Source organism: Bactrocera neohumeralis, chromosome 5, assembly GCF_024586455.1.
Source record: "Bactrocera neohumeralis isolate Rockhampton chromosome 5, APGP_CSIRO_Bneo_wtdbg2-racon-allhic-juicebox.fasta_v2, whole genome shotgun sequence".
NCBI lineage: Eukaryota > Metazoa > Arthropoda > Insecta > Diptera > Tephritidae > Bactrocera > Bactrocera neohumeralis.
Genome location: NC_065922.1, coordinates 41,900,708 through 41,917,243, shown reverse-complemented (window position 1 = coordinate 41,917,243; position 16,536 = coordinate 41,900,708). Strand labels below are relative to the sequence as shown.

The 16,536-nt window shown below is 35.2% G+C and overlaps 2 protein-coding genes across 2 annotated transcripts in view; both read right to left on the bottom strand.

Moving 5' to 3' along the window:
- The window catches only part of LOC126759960 (uncharacterized), a 410,786-nt gene that overhangs the window by 79,344 nt on the left and 314,906 nt on the right, over window positions 1-16,536 (bottom strand). The window lies entirely within an intron of this gene.
- The window catches only part of LOC126759997 (scoloptoxin SSD14), a 45,580-nt gene that overhangs the window by 27,883 nt on the left and 1,161 nt on the right, over window positions 1-16,536 (bottom strand). The window lies entirely within an intron of this gene.

Here is a 16,536-nt window from a genome sequence, read left to right as displayed (position 1 = left end):
GCTGGATTTGCGCGCGTCTGTCGCCAATGCTGGTTGATGGTCAACTGAATTAAGCATGGGACGATGCAGAGCTGGAGACTCGCTTGTCAGCGCCACACCCACACACAAGCGTATTAAAGCATAGTGTCTGCATGTACGTATGTATGTATGTAGGTCTGAACAAGTAGATATGTAAATGCCAGCGCTTGAACAGCAGCTGACGCGTACGCGTGCCGCTTTATTCGAAAGTGTGTGTGTGTATGTACGTATACGTGTGTGCGTGTGAGTGTCAGTGCGTGTGCGGAAATCGCAAAATAGACGAAACTGTGCGGACACTGCCGGGTCGCGTTGCGCGGCTGTGGTTCTGGCGCAATGAAATGGCGCGCTAACAGCACAGTTGGGTGGTAGACAGCCCGGCAGGCCGACAGTTTATTATCACTTGTGGATACTTAACTCAGACGCGGCTGTTGTGTGTGCCGCCTGTTCTACTTGGCGCTGTGATGGTGTGCGAAAAACGTTGCGATTCGCTGATGACAGTGACACAATTATCACAATTGCACTTAAAGCTCCACTGACTTACATACTAGTAATCTACTAAATAATATATGTATATACATACATACATATGTACACATACATATATATAAGTAGATACATATATACATACAATTATGTATGCGTTTGTTTTGTCGGTTAATGTTGCATGTGGCATGGAGATTATTTGAAATGTGCGCACATAAGTATTTAGATGTATAAAATCAGCATTGCAGATGAGACTCACTGCCATAGAGCGCGCCGAATTCGAGTTTTTTAGCCTTTGCAATGAAAGATGCTTACTTCAAGCAAAAATATTAATGAACTAAATATTCAATCATTTCTAGTTCATTAGTATCCCAAATAATCAAATCCGGTTCCAAATTGGCTTTACTTCATATACGATTATAATGGATTGTCAAAAAAGTCTTGCGGTATTTATATTGCATTTTTTTTAAATTGAAATGAAAATTTTTGATGACTCATGCCCAGCTCTTGACCGATTCAGCTGATTTTATCGGTTCTTTCGACGACAGGCCTTCCGGAGCGTGGCGCATCTTCGACCACCTCTGCACCAGAACGAAAACGTTGAAACCATCGTTGTGCGGTGGAAATGGAGACTGTATCGGGTCCATAAACTGCACAAATTTTATTGGCGGCTTGAGATGCATTTTTGCCTTTATCGTAGTAGTACTGTAAAATATGCCGTATTTACTCTTTATTTTGCTCCATGTTTGCGACGCTATAACTCACGAACGACTTAAAAGAAACGACAAACACGTGTTAGCGCGTGAAATGAGCTTTCAAAAAAGGTATAGCATGACCCGATGCGACGAATAAAACAAGAACTACGCGCTTTCAGCGCCAACTAGCGAAAATACTGCAAGACTTTTTTGACAAACTATTATCGTAGATAAAGGCATGGAAATTCGTATTGAATCAAATGCCATAGTCGAAACATTAATGTAATTGTAATTGTGCTGTGTTTAGGAAATATTCAGAAGCAGACATTTTTTCTTGCTTGGAAGAAAACACTTAGCAGTTGGGCTGAAGAATTGTCTCAAGTGACACTTGCTTTAGCCAGAGCTTTCGCAGATCCAAAATTTCATGTTTAATAAAATATCTAAAATGTTGCAGCAACATCTTTGAGGAAAGAAATCACCTTGTGGATTATTTGATTCCGCCTCTAACAACTTAAATACAAATAACACCCACCACGGCACATTTTTAGTATCAGCAGAACGTTTACCATTAAAAAACTCATAATTCCATAATTTTTTAAGTACCTAAATTTAATTTACTTTAAATTCTTTATTGCAGGAACCGGGGTTTCCATAGCATTGACATCTGCTTTGATGGCTAGAAACTTCAAACCAAGTGGTTTCAGTACTTGAGGTTCCTCCTTATAGTAGGCATGTAGTTTTCAGTCTGTCAGATAATCCCGTCGCCCCGGGCGCAACGTCTTGGGGGGGCAAAACGATCTTCGCTAATTTTGAATATTCAAAAAAATACCTCAACAAATTTTTTTACAAAATTTATTATAAAAGATAAAGGGTTGTACACTCACAATATAATAATCTGAATAACAATGAAAAATATTAATTTTTACTCGAATACTCTTCAGTCTTTGAATTTGTCTTATATCTATCTTAAGGATGTATTCTACTCTAGAATTTTGAAAAATTCGATTTTTTTCATATATTTAAAGTTTAGACCCTTAAGAACATATCCTCCAAAGGATTTTTAAAAATTAAAATTATTTTAAGAGCTACAGTTACTTTAGTGACGTAGTACCTAGCCCGGTTCGGCCGTATCGAATTTTTTAAACGCGTTTTTCTCGAAACTACTTTTTTCCACACGGTACCGCCATTATCTCAAGTTCTATACAACCGATTTACTTGAAATTTTGTGTGAACCTTCTTTATATAATCCTTTATCGTTCCTACCAGCATCGTGTCAAAATTTTTGTTTTTAATATTTAAAAAAAATTCAGGAATTTCAAAAAAAGCGTAAAAAATGATTTTTATTTTCAGGCAGTCGCCATTTTTCAAAAAAATTTTTTTTCGTGTTCCCTGAAATAGGGACTATAACAGCATTCTTACTGATTAAGAATTTCTTTTGATTTTTTTTTTCAGACCACCAGGAGAGTCAGGTTCAATGTCACCAGGATGCGCCATTTTTTTTACACCTGTCTCCCCCCCCCTCTAATTATTTTAATTTTTAATATTTTTTTGTAAAATTTTTTTCTGTGTTCTTAAGATATCAATAAAAACACAATAAAAAATGGATAATAAAAATATTAATTGCCTTTTTATACGAAACTTTAAAAATTACCTGAAATTCATGCTTCTAGAGTAGAATACCCCCTTGAAAATAGTGATAGAACTTAAATATGCACTTTTCTAGATTTGATCGCTGCAAAATCACAAATCATATCATTGTAATATAAAGTTGAAGCAGTTTCACATTCTATTGAGAGAATCGCAAGATTGGACATTTAATCTGACTGGTCGATCTCATTTGATCAATTTATTATTTGCTAAAAGATAAATGCAACTCACATTATAGTGAGTAGTATTCTTAAATAACGTCTTATAGGCTTGAGTCCCATTGAAGAAATGTATAATAAAAGTAAAATCAATTTGTTCTTCCACCAAATGAAACTTGTAGGTAGGTAGATAAATCGACACACACCACCTTCTTTTGACAGCACTGGATTGATGATACACGTCTCTCGTTAAAATTGATATATCTTCTACGTTAATGTCTGAATTTGGTATCTCCGCAAAAAAATATGGCTGTGTTAACAATGAGCAATACCAAAAAGCTCGTTTTGTTTCAGGATCAAAAGTAAGAAAAGACTTCTCCAATATTGCCACGGAGCCGTTCGACTTCGTCATTTTGCCACTATTCAGACAAAATGACTCCCTATGGTGCGATGTTTTTCGGGTCTGAAAAGTCGTGAACGAGGACAAGACCAAATATGTCTTGCTTGTCATTGTTAACAGTCATAACTTCGACGTCGAAGATAATTTCCAACAACAACGTCAGCCTCGAGCAATCCAACGCAGAATAACTTCTTGCCAACAGTTGCTACGTTTCGGACAATGACTGGAGCAATTGCAGAAGGTAAAGTCCTCTTTCGTAAGATACATTGAAAACCAAACAACCGCGCAAGTCACTCATCAGAACCCCAATCAAATGATTTGGTGCAGAGACATGGACGATGACAACATCTGATGAGTCGACGTGGCGAGTTTTCGAGAGAAGAGTTGCGAATAGTACGCTCAGTTGGCCGACTATGTTGACCATATGTTGAGCGAAGCGCGTACAAAAAAAACAAGTCACTCATTCTTTACATGGACGATGACAACATCTGATGAGTCGACGTTGCGAGTTTTCGAGAGAAGAGTTGCGAATAGTACGCTCAGTTGGCCGACTATGTTGACCATATGTTGAGCGAAGCGCGTGAAAAACATTCTTTACAGAACGTGAGTTTTTAAAAAAAAGTTGAATGATTTGCAATCGTTGTTCAGGCATAAGTCTTTCCATGATGAAATGCCAAACAATACTGAACAAAAATAACTGGAAAGATTGACACTACACAAGCGGGATCTGTCAAAAAGAGGCTATGGAAAAAATCACTACACGGATCACCCGTAAGTTGCATATTGAGCTAGATATTTTAGTGAAACTAAATAGATAGAAGCACTAGGGCATTAAATAATATGGTACTGGAAAAGAGTTATCTATTTCGCTTAAAACCGAATAATGAATACTTCATATCGTATATGTATGGTATATAGCACTTGTTTATATGAATATTGTTGAAATGAATATTTGCGAACAGAGTACAATATTTATATGTATTGAAGCATTTATTTTGGGACCATCCTCAGTAATGATGTCTAGCATATACTGCATTAACAATATTATACACATCATATATTATTAACTACGTATGTGTGTATGCAATATAATTTATAGAGAGTGGCTGCGATTTGCTGTATGCGCTAGAATATACTAAGCGCTTTCATCATGAAAACAGATTCTTTGGCTTAATTGAATAATATATGAGAATTAAGATGCAACTACTACAAAAAATACACATGAACATATACGTATATATGTATATGTATAAAACTGATGAGTAAATATTTTAAATTTTCTAGCAAATGTTTGCTTTTTTATTATTTTATTCCAATGTTTTTCAAACATATTTTCAAATATTTACGACACGCTTTATGAAGAGAATATAACAAAATAAGATTTATCTCATGTGAAGTTCATCGCGCGAGGGTAATTTTAGCCAGCGACTTTATAAACATTGAGATATGTATTTATGTATTATTTTCAATATGTTGTATTTTTATTAAGAATTCAGACAGTAAATCTAATTTCTCGCGAAAGAACTCGTTTCTTTCTGCATCACATTTGGTTTATTATACATTTTGACTTAAATTGTTGATTAGCAAATACTCGATAGACGTCGTAATACACAGACATCACTCAATTGCAGCAGTGAACGCAACTAGATCCTATTAGAGAAGATATTTATGGTCAATAAAATATATAACCGATCCTTATAAATTTTTTTCTTTTTTTTTTTTTGAAATCTAATCTTTCTCTTTCTATTTCATCTGGTTTCCAAAAAATTTGTTATTCCATTAAACTTAATAATGGGTTGTCAAAAAAGTTTTGCGGTATTTTTATTGAATTTTTTTTTTATTGAAATTGAAATGAATTTTTGATGATTCATGCCCAGCTCTTGACCGATGCTACGGCTGCTACTATGCCGGTCTCTTTCGACCAATTCAGCGATTATATCGCAATTTTCGACGACAGGCCTTCGGGAGCGTGGCGCATCTTCGACCACCTCTGCACCAGAACGAAAATGTTGAAACCATCGTTGTGCGGTGGAAATGGAAACTGTATCGGGTCCATAAACTGCACAAATTTTATTGGCGGCTTGAGATGCATTTTTGCCTTTATCGTAGTAGTACTGTAAAATATGCCGTATTTTCTCTTTATTTTGCTTCATGTTTGCGACGCTATAACTCACGAATGACTTAAAAGAAACGACAATCAATCAAACACGTGTTAGCGCGTGAAATGAGCTTTAGAAAAAGGTATAGCATGACCCGATGCGACGAATAAAACTAGAACTACGCGCTTTCAGCGCCAACTAGCGAAAATACCGCAAGACTTTTTTGACAACTTATTATATAACAAGAAAAAAACGTTAACTTCGGCTGCACTGAAGCTAATATACCCTTCACAGGTGCATTTCTTTTCGTAATTATGTGTTCAGTTTGTATGGAAGCTATATGCTGTAGTAATCCGATCTGAACAATTTTTTCGGAGATTAAATTGTTGCCTTAAGCAGTAATCCATGCCAAATTTCGTGAAGATACCACGTCAAATGTGAAAGTTTTCCATACAAGCCCTTGATTCCGATCGTTCGGTTTGTATGGCAGCTATATGCTATAGTAATCCGATCTGAACATTTTCTTCGGAGATTACAATTTACAAACTTCGTGGCAAACTTAATATACCCTGTTTAGGGTATAAAAATAAAATATGTATGTACCTACTCAAGTGAAACGAAGTGTTGCAGTAGATGTACAAAGTAAGATATAAGCTTTTCCGCTCAGATATACCAAAGTTTTGGCCATAATTCTAAATAAAAATCATCAAGTACATGATTTTCACTCGTTTGTTTTTGTCTTCTCCTGAAAATGGTGAAAAGTGATGTTAAGTTATTTTGCATTTTAGGTGATGATGGATACCTAACATCTTTTTTGAATTCCACTGTAAATAAAGTACTATCTAATATTTTTATAATTTTCGTTTTTGTTTTAAGACAAATAGCCGCAAGTATTTGTATATAGTTTATGTATATATATCAATTAACCGCAAAATTGCTAACATCTGGCTGAAAGTAAACTACAAATTGGCAAAAGGTCAGTGACTTCATTCAATAAATTTTGGTAAATATGTTCAGACGTTTGTAGTGAAAGATCTCTATATTAAGAAGCGGGGAAGCTCCTCTAATTTCGTAACGGCAGGCAGTGAAGAAATCGTTGACCTCACATTGAGATCAAAGGAAATAGCTCCCTTAATCTCTGAATGACGGTTCTTAATGACCATTCCCTTTCTAATTTTGGACAGAGCAGATTCGGTCAGATAACCATATAGACACTTTAGAAACACGGACTGGGATGTTTACGAAATGAAGTTTCGATCAGATCTTCCTGTAGTGCCAAGTCGAAGGCTATCTACCATCGCGATCGATGAGCGCGTCGAAATCTTCAGTTATGTATATAGGTCTGTCCTTGAAAGCTATTTATTCTTTTAAAACGTGTATGTCTCTGGGATCCTACAGCATTATACCTGCACAGCTTAAGCGTGAAACACAGTTGGTTGACCCCCATCTACGAAAACATTTCGGCGACATGGTGGCCAGTTAGAGGGGTGTTCGTCTCGAAGGCCGATAAAAGTTCTCATGTCACTGCCAAAGACTTAAGACCTATCAGTCTCTCCTCCTTTCTTTGAGGAGTAGAATTGCTTCGAATGGGTTACTAAGATCTCAGCATATCTACAGCAAAGGCAGGTCGGTCGACATTACCTTGCACTTAGTAGTGTCATGGCTAGAGGCAGCCCTTATACCTTAAAGCTTGCTGTAGTACATTTCCTTATATCGCAGCGGTCTTCAACTACGTAAGGCCGGAGGAGTTAATGGGAGATCTTAAAATGTTTGGGATCGAAGCTAATCTCAAGCATATTATATATAGTCTCCTTGGCGACAGAACGGTTCTGGTGGAATGGAGATGAGAACGGGAGCATCGGAAAGTAAGTAGAGGAACTCCGCTTTGGATACTAGTAGTAGGATGTAGCTCTTTTGGTAAAACGAAATTTCGTGAACACTTTCGATCTTACCCAAGCGTATCTAAATGTGTTTATCAAGTGGGCAGAGAAAAATGGATTAGCCAAAAATCCCAATAAAACTGAGCTTGTGTTTTATTTACTAGGAGACAAAAAATCGGTGACGTTACTCTTCAATCATCCAATCAGTGGATCAGGTGAAGTACTTGGAGCTTATCCTTGATAGGAAGCTCTTATGAAAGCAAAACATCGAGGAGAGAGAGAGAAAGGCTTCTGTCGCCGTATACTGTAGTACAGGAGCATTTGGACAGAGGTGGGGTCTCTCACCAAAAGTGGGTCTTTGGCTCTATGAAACCATAATTCTTTCCAATTTAGATCACTGCACCGCAGAAACTTCCCCTGACAGTTCCTTCTCACACACCTGCGAGGGATTTATCGACGGGGTGAAGCCGTTGGAGTAGGTGTGCAGTGAGTTTCTACGCGGACTGGTCGCAATTAATGGGGAGAATAGATGGTTGACCCTTCTATCTGAAGCACTCCATCAGCTCTAGTTTCATTGTATCAGATCACTGTAGCGTATTTCCTGAATTTCATCCGATTGGAGTCGAGTTGGTTTTCCGGGGTTTTGCTTGCGTTTTGTCGTTGGACCATTGAAACTCTTGGGAGCTTTGCAAGTCCTGCTCTATAATCAAATATGGAACACTGTATACAATAATCCACATAATGGCCAAAAGTTTTGCCATTTATTTATATACTATACATATGTATGTTTGTATATTTTCAAAAGCGAATATTTAAAAGAAATATAAATCTGTATAAACATGTTTGCATGGGCGGTTAGGCAGTAAAGTCATTCACTTGCAGTCACTCATAAATTCCAGTACATACCAATGGCTCCAATTATACCAGTATGAACTTAATAAAGTTTGAGCGGTATTAGATCTTACGATGGGAATTTTCGTATATCTTAAATGTCCAACATTGTTTTTCAGTAGTAACTCTACTGGGGAATCATAGCCTTCACAACAATGAGGGCAGTTTTGCATAAACATAGCATATAGGTTTTTAGTTTTCAGAATGAACTCTACCATCAGTCACTTTTTTTTCCTCTTTCCCGATAAGGGTTTCAAAAGAATGTTTTGCATAAGAAGTTTAAAAGCGTCCATAGTAATTTTTAATTAATAGCGTGCAGTTTTCAACTTTTTTAAATTTTTTTTATTTGTTTGTTTATTTTTCTCTTGGACAATTGTTTAAATATAAATAATTATGGTTCGTTATGAAGTAAAGAAATACGCTGACATAACTTAAAACTTGAAAACTTATGACACGTTGGGTTTTCAAAACCGCTATCAACTTCGATGCTTATGTACTATATATACTCGTATACATATGTAAGTATATAATAAATTTCTATGTTGTATTGATATTCTTGATGCATTTAATTATTGCTTATTTTGCTAAATTTTAATTTGCCTAATCTAAATGGTGTGTGAATTTCCGCTCATTGATGCCTACGTGTTATTTTTGCTATGTTTGCTTGAATGCATATTTTATTAATTGCTGTTTTATGGTTTCGTTACGATCGAAAGAACAATTGTGCTGATCGTGCTGATCTGCAACGATTGGCTGTGTGAATATCGAGCATTTAGTTTTTCAAATTGAACAATAAGCACAACGGACACACAATTGATTTATGGTTGGCAGTGACATCACCTTTTGCTAACAAATTACACACATAATTGGGTTAATATGAATACATAAACGATTAAATGTAATAATAAAACGATAATCTAATTAAGCTTCTTTCGAAAATAATTATTTCAATACGCTGGTTTCAAGTTGGTGGGTATTAAACAGTATTTTTAAGCTCTTGCAATATGTAGTAACAAACGATTATACTCTGTAGCAACATGTTGCGAGTGTATAGAAGGAAATTTGTATTTCCATTTGTCATTTGAACCATTTATAATAGTAAAACTGTTCTAAAATATGCAAAACCAATTTGGTGGCACTGAACATAGCGACTACGCCACTTTAGGGGGAGCCTGCTTTAGAAGCTTCAAAAAATCGATTATTTTGCTTAAATCTTTTTAAAAATAATATAAGAATATGTCCCCAAAGTTTTAGATGGGAATTCGAAATATTTTCGGAGCTAGAAGGGAAATAGTGACCGAGCGTCTAGCAGATACATATGTATATGAGCGATTGGGCAGAAAGCGAAAACTTTGACACGCGATTTCTCGGTTTTTCATTTTTACGATTTTTCTAATTGGCAGGCGGGATAGAAAAAAAAGTAAACGTCCTATCGAAACGAATCAAAATGCGTTGGATTTGGAATTAAATTCTCTTCTAGGTGAACCTAAAATACCTTAAGAAAGTTAACACTAATCCGGTTTTTTAACGATTTAAAGTAATTTTTTTTTAAATGCATTTTTTTTTTAATCTGCGAAAAATTGTTGAATTTTTCACTTTTTGTTGAATTTTCTTGGTTCACCTAGGAATTACACTATTGAAAATTAAAAATTTCTTTTTTTTTTTGTTTCAGATGAAAATTGCGACCTGCATCTTGCCCGCCACACAGAAATTGCACACTCGAGGCGCCTCCGTAAATTTTTTCAAACATGAAGAATATCTAATGTATAATAATAAAAAAATTTGAGAAAACTCCTCAAATATATAAAAACATATCCTAAATGTTTCATTTCAATCAGACATTTCTTTCCTTTCCAAAAAAAAACCTTGAAAATATAGATTTTTTGAAGCCTCTAAAGCAGGCTCCCCCCTTTAGTAAGGTATCCGTATAGTCTTCTCCACGAGCCAACCCGAAAATTTTATTGCTGCTTCTTCATGCGATTTTTTTGACAAGAGAGCATAAGCGAACAGAGAAATGGCGAATCGAAGACAGCTAATATTTCATTTCAATGAGCTAATTCTTTTCAGTCTACGCTGAATGATGCAGTCTCACCACTTAACGAGCAGACCTCTTAAACAATTTCAAATTTGAATACTCTTTTAAGTGCTCGCTCGTATCTTATGTACGAAGTTCAGTATTCAAATTACCAAATGAGAATTTAATCGCTAATATTTCGCATTTGTCATAAACATGGTACACATACATTTACATATATTCCTACATATGTTTATGTATTATACACGCTTGAGGTTTGACAATGAGGGAGTAGTGGGCGGCGAAACGATCATTAAAATATTGAAATACAAGCCATACATAGAGATAGGTGAATATGTATGCATCTATAATTGACATATGCAATACGTAAGCATGACAATACATCTTATAGACGGCACGCAACAACTTTTCAAGGGCAAGAAAGAGATTATTTATACTTAATATTAAGTGGCTTAGCGAGAACAGGGTGTGGAAGTATACCGTCTGCGAAGTTGTGTGCCATATGGGGGAATGCTGTTATTATTGCATAACTTGATCTCTTAAACAAAAAAAAAAAAACAAAAAGAATTAAGAATAAAAACAACAAGAAAAGCTTTTAAACTTAGACAGCATCAACAGTTTAATAAGGTCACAAGCGAAATAATTGAACTTGTCATTGAGCTAATTTATTTGATGGGTTCCCTCGCCAACACGAGGATGTACGACTTCATTATGATTAACTTATGAACTGCCAAAGCTTACGGCCCATTAGAAACGACAGCAGACGCAGCCAAACAAATAAATTATGTAAGAGTAGCGTCAGGGTCTCTGCCAAAAAAGCACTAACATAATTTAGACAGCAATTAAAGCACGTTATGGTTTTTGGCGAGTCGATTTTCGATCGGCGCGATCAGTGAAGGTTAAGCAGATGGCTGAAGACACATGTTACACTCCATGTGCAAGTGCGTAAGAACTATGTATATGCTAGTATGCCTCAGGCATCCAGTTAAACACATAAATTCCAAACTCATTAGACCATAATTTATGTGCCTATTTTCGGAACTTTGTTCCACATTTTTACACTGATACACCCGTCTATACATTTTATTTCGAAACAAGAGATATATACACATGTACGCACATATCTCTTATGCACAAAAAGAACATTTGGAAAATTCACTAAGGCATAACCAAAACATAGCAAGTACTCACAGTAATAAATATTTTCAAAGCACATTTCTATACAAAACTGTCGGTATGTATGTATGTATTTCAATAAATTTCCTTAACTAAACAAGACAACAAGTGCAGATCCACTTACGAAAATAGGCGCGTATAGAATAGAATCTATATATATGTATACTCGTATGTACATAAGCCATTCTATTCCTCCTCTTTAAGAATTGTTTGCTATATGTAGGCGTGTTATTGAAGGTGCATCCAGCGGATATGCAGTCCAACTCAGTGGAGAAATGAAGATGGCTACAGTAAGTCTTAAGTTGAGTGACGAACGGGTGATTTGATCAATTGGAGGTTACTGAAGTTGTGAACATTAATCGGTACTAAGTTTTGTAGTATTAAATGTTATATGCGCAGCTTGTTTTGTTACAATATATTAATAACAAGATAAGGTGGATGGAGATGAGTTAATGGCGAGATACGAAAATGAGAACCGCTTTTTTCGATTCTTCGATTTCTTCTTTTTCGGGATTTCTTCCTAATATCATAGCTATAAATGGACTGGAAAGATTTTGGCCTGGCGAAGAAATCGCGCCGTTACTGGAATGCTATTAAAGACTTATGAAATTTAAAGTTACCTCTGCTAGTTTTGTTGAATATAAAAAAAGTAAATATCAAAACTTGGTAAAATATTGTTTTCTGATGGGAAAAAACACTGTTGATGCAAACAATGGATGGTACATTTCACAGAGAATCTGAATCTGTTTTAATGACCGAGTACGATGTAGTGCTGCCGGATAATATATACATAAATATACCATATACAAGGTTCCAGATCACAAAGGAATTCCGGGAACCAAATAGCTAGTGAGATTGCGAAAAGTGTTACCAAACTAGTACAGGAAATACATAAATCAGTAAAAAACGGTGCACAATGAAATTTCCGAAAGGGCTGATAGACGCAACGAGGTAAGATGGGTCTTATGCAACTATATGTAGGATCATCAACATCGTTGGCAAGCACGGCAAAGAAAAACACGAAGGTTCGAAAGGACTGCAACACGGTTATTGGCCTAATGACAGATCACAATTCTCTTTCATCACATGCGAACAGTAAGCATGAGGGAGAGGCTGAAGCACCTCCTATTCTTCTGTCCAGTCTTATCTAGAACTCGCCTTAGATATGTATCTATGAACTACACAGTTCTAGTACCTTGATTATTAAAATTAGGTAATAAATCGCGCTCAAAGTTCGCAAAAAGCATGGAGCTCCTGTATGACGAATACTTCAGCTCAAATTAAATGGAACCTTTATCTGGCATTACTAAGGACTAGTTCGTCTATGAATAGCGTGACAGTATAACCTAACCTAACCTAAAGGCAGAGTACAGGTTTGTTATGTTGTGGCCCGGTGAAAGTAGTTCAAAGCGCCCGAAAATGCAGTAGCTGATCGTCGAGTTTTTTTCAGTATTTGGGAATCAGATGCACATAATTCGACGATTACCTCGACCACAGTAAAAAAATAATGAACAGCATTAATGTGCGTCATTAGATCGATTTTACATCGAGATCAAAGTTGATGTTAAAATAACCAAGTTAATAAAGTGAAACTGCATACAAAACTTTATCTCTCGGTACAAAAACAAATTATAGATTTTAATGTTTTTCTTTCTCAACAATTTGTTGACTAATCTCAATGTAGCTTGATCCCATCCAAATATGTATAACATTTTAGTTTATAAGTATATGCAAATCTCCAATTGAATTTTGAACTCCCAAAAGGTGTCTTGCATCCCATCCAAATATGTATAACATTTTAGTTTATAAGTATATGCAAATCTCCAATTGAATTTTGAACTCCCAAAAGGTGTCTTGCATATCAACTTCTTCACAAAACTCTTGCTGGGTATACTTCTATCCTTAGATACATGCTTATGTGGGTGTTTGTAAATTTATACTAGCTTCACATTTTGTTTACATTTGAGTTACTAAGCATCACGTCACCGCCACTTGACTGCAGAGAACCATTCAGATCAGATCTGATGAAGTCAATTCCCACATGCTTTACACACTTAACACGGAACCACAAGCGTATAAACAAATAAGCAAGCGGATATCTACTGCTGGATAAGTGTCTACAGAATTTGAGATTACTCATTGTCGATTAAATTGTTGCATGTACTTTTCACTCTATTTGCACTTGAAGAGTGGTCTCTCACAGTAAACTCTTGAAAGAGAGCTATGAAGCAGATATTACAATTGTAACATAGCAAAATATCTTGATAAAACTAGTATACCATGTTTTTAATGTATTTTAGTACAATTAAAAATATATTTTTATATATTTTATACACAATATTGCTGATATTTTTTGCTTCGGCGTAGTCGCACTTCTGCGTGCAAATACGAAACAGAAGTAGAGCGACAACACAAGATGGCTAACGTAGTCAGTGAGGAAGGCGTATCTAGCTTTTACGGAAATTGCCTTTTATATTTCGGGATCCAAGAACAAAAGCAAATTTGAATCGAAAATCGCTTAATTGTTTTTCAAAATATTCTACTTTATGATCTATGTACATATCGTCACCTGAAATGTAAAATAACGTATCATCAAAAAAATCGAAATTGAGTGTCTTATTGATTACGATTTACTACTTCAAATTATATACATAATATTACATATGTATGTATGTCCAACATTTTCAGGTTCTGCGCTCAGATGTAAACCAGTTTTAACAAATTCTAAATTTTCTTTTCACTCAGGTTCCATTTTATTTCGTGTTTCATTCATGTCACTGTAAATTTCCGAAAATGTTGTTACGTTATTTTGCATTTCAGGTGACGATATATACTTTAGCATGAGTTTGAATCAATTTTCGAAGCACTTTTGCCATTCTGAATGAGGTATGCGTTCTGAACTCATCAGCTGCTTCTTCAGCTGTCGAAAAAAGTTTATTTTTAACGAGCGGAAATAAAAAGAAGTCATTCGGTAAAAAGTTAGACTATTCACGGAGGATGTCCATCAAATCGAAGTGTTGAGTGCTCAAAAATGCCGTTGTGTGAAAGCTAGCATTGTAGTGCAGAATAGTAATCGTCTTCGGCGGTGATTTTCCCATTTTCTTGAAAGACAACTGACAGACATAAGGATATGTACCACTCAAAATTAACTGTTCCTCATTGCTCTAGTGATATGGTTGAGATATGTCCCGTTGTTCCAAAAAAAAGCAGGTAACCATTTTCTTGGGAGTGCTTCGCGAAGAAATTCTATTGGAATCGGCTCATCTTGTAACACCCATTTTGTCGTCTGCTACTTACTTTCGCGCGCATACGCGTAAATCCACGTTTCATCTTGTCACGATTTCATAGATGTGTTTCGAAGTATCGCTATCGTATTTTTTAACACTTCTCCAATCCGCACGAGCTTTTTTTACCGATCGACATCTTAATGCAGCTTCTTCGTCAAAAATTGAGTTAAGTTCATCAATGAACTGTTACTGAGATAAACCACGTCGAAAGTTGTGAAAAATTGCAATTATATTTCATTTCTAAACAAGACCTAAGCCATAATAACCTTTACGATTTAAAAATATTCCTTAGAAGAACTTAGTTTTTAACAGTCAGTTTGTATATCAGCCATTTGCAATAGCAATCCGATCTGAACAATTTCATTGGAGATTGCAAACATTGCCATAGACAATAATCCGGATGGAAAGACAAATGGATATGGCTAAATCAACTCACTGCTCGTGTGACACTAGCACCAAAGTTCTTCTTTTAAGATTCTGCAAATGATTTTATATATTACAAATGATTTATTTTTTTCCGAACTATTGTTGCCAATTTTTTTCAGGTGAAACTAGCAACATTTCATTCGATTAAAAAGTCAGCTTTCTCACAAAAGTTTTCTCTTTTTGCTAATTACATAAAATAAGTGAAAAAGGCCTAAGTTCGAGTGCTGTTGTAATTAGATACTCACGAAACTCTCAAGAATGAAAGATATGTGAAATATTTCAAGGTCGTGAAAAAGAAAATACATTAAAATACCATAATCGTAAACCTATTAGTGTCATATTCATTTATACTATACATACATATGTAGGAAATGTGCCAACTTAACTTTATTTATGTAAGTATCTCCACTCCCATATTAAAAGTATTTATTTTGAAATCAATCTGATTAAAATTAAACACTTTTTGCACAAGTATTGATAATTTAAGTTAATCACCTCATAATGCTATATATTTTCCTCACTTAGTACCAAGGTACAAGGCACAAAATCAACCGAAAATCTTTGTACTTTAAATAGGCGATTGGAAGCAAATCTGACAACTGTGAGAAATGTCTCCCACTCAGTCTCGTTAAGATATTTTAAGGGGGTATTCTGGTCTAGAAATTTAAAAAAATCGAAATTTTTTTTTTTATATTTTCAAAGTTTAACTATTCAAGAATATGTGTACAAGAGAATTTTTCAAAATTCAAACTATTTTCGGAGATATAGGCATTTTTCTGACCCGGCATCCAAACTGGTTCGGCCAGAACTAATCGAACAAAAGACTTTACGCGAAACTTTAAAGGCGTTTTTCTCAAAACTGACTTTTTCGGAACGATATCCACGATTTCTCAGGTTCTACTGGACCGATTTACTTGAAATTTTTATAGAGTCTTCTTTATGGGAACTAGCCAAATTTTTATTTTTATTATTTTTAAAAAATTCGAAATAGTCAGAAAAAGTGATCCAAAAAACCTTTTTTTTCAGGCAGTCGCCATTTTCTGAAAAAAATTGTTTCCCACTTTTCCGTAGTTCCGGCCATTGCGACATTATTCTAGAATAATAATCTTTTTTGTTTTTGTTTCAGATAACTAGGAGGGTTGAAGTCATGGGTATGGTCACGTGGAAATTTTTAGAGACCCCCCATTTCGTCAGCTCATAACTTTTGAAATTTTTTACTTTTTTCAGTTTTTAATTTTTTTCTGTACTCTTCTAAAATTAACAAATAACTAATAAAAAAATGGATAGTAAAAATATTAATTGCTTTTTTTTACGACACTTTAAAAATTACCTGAAATTTAT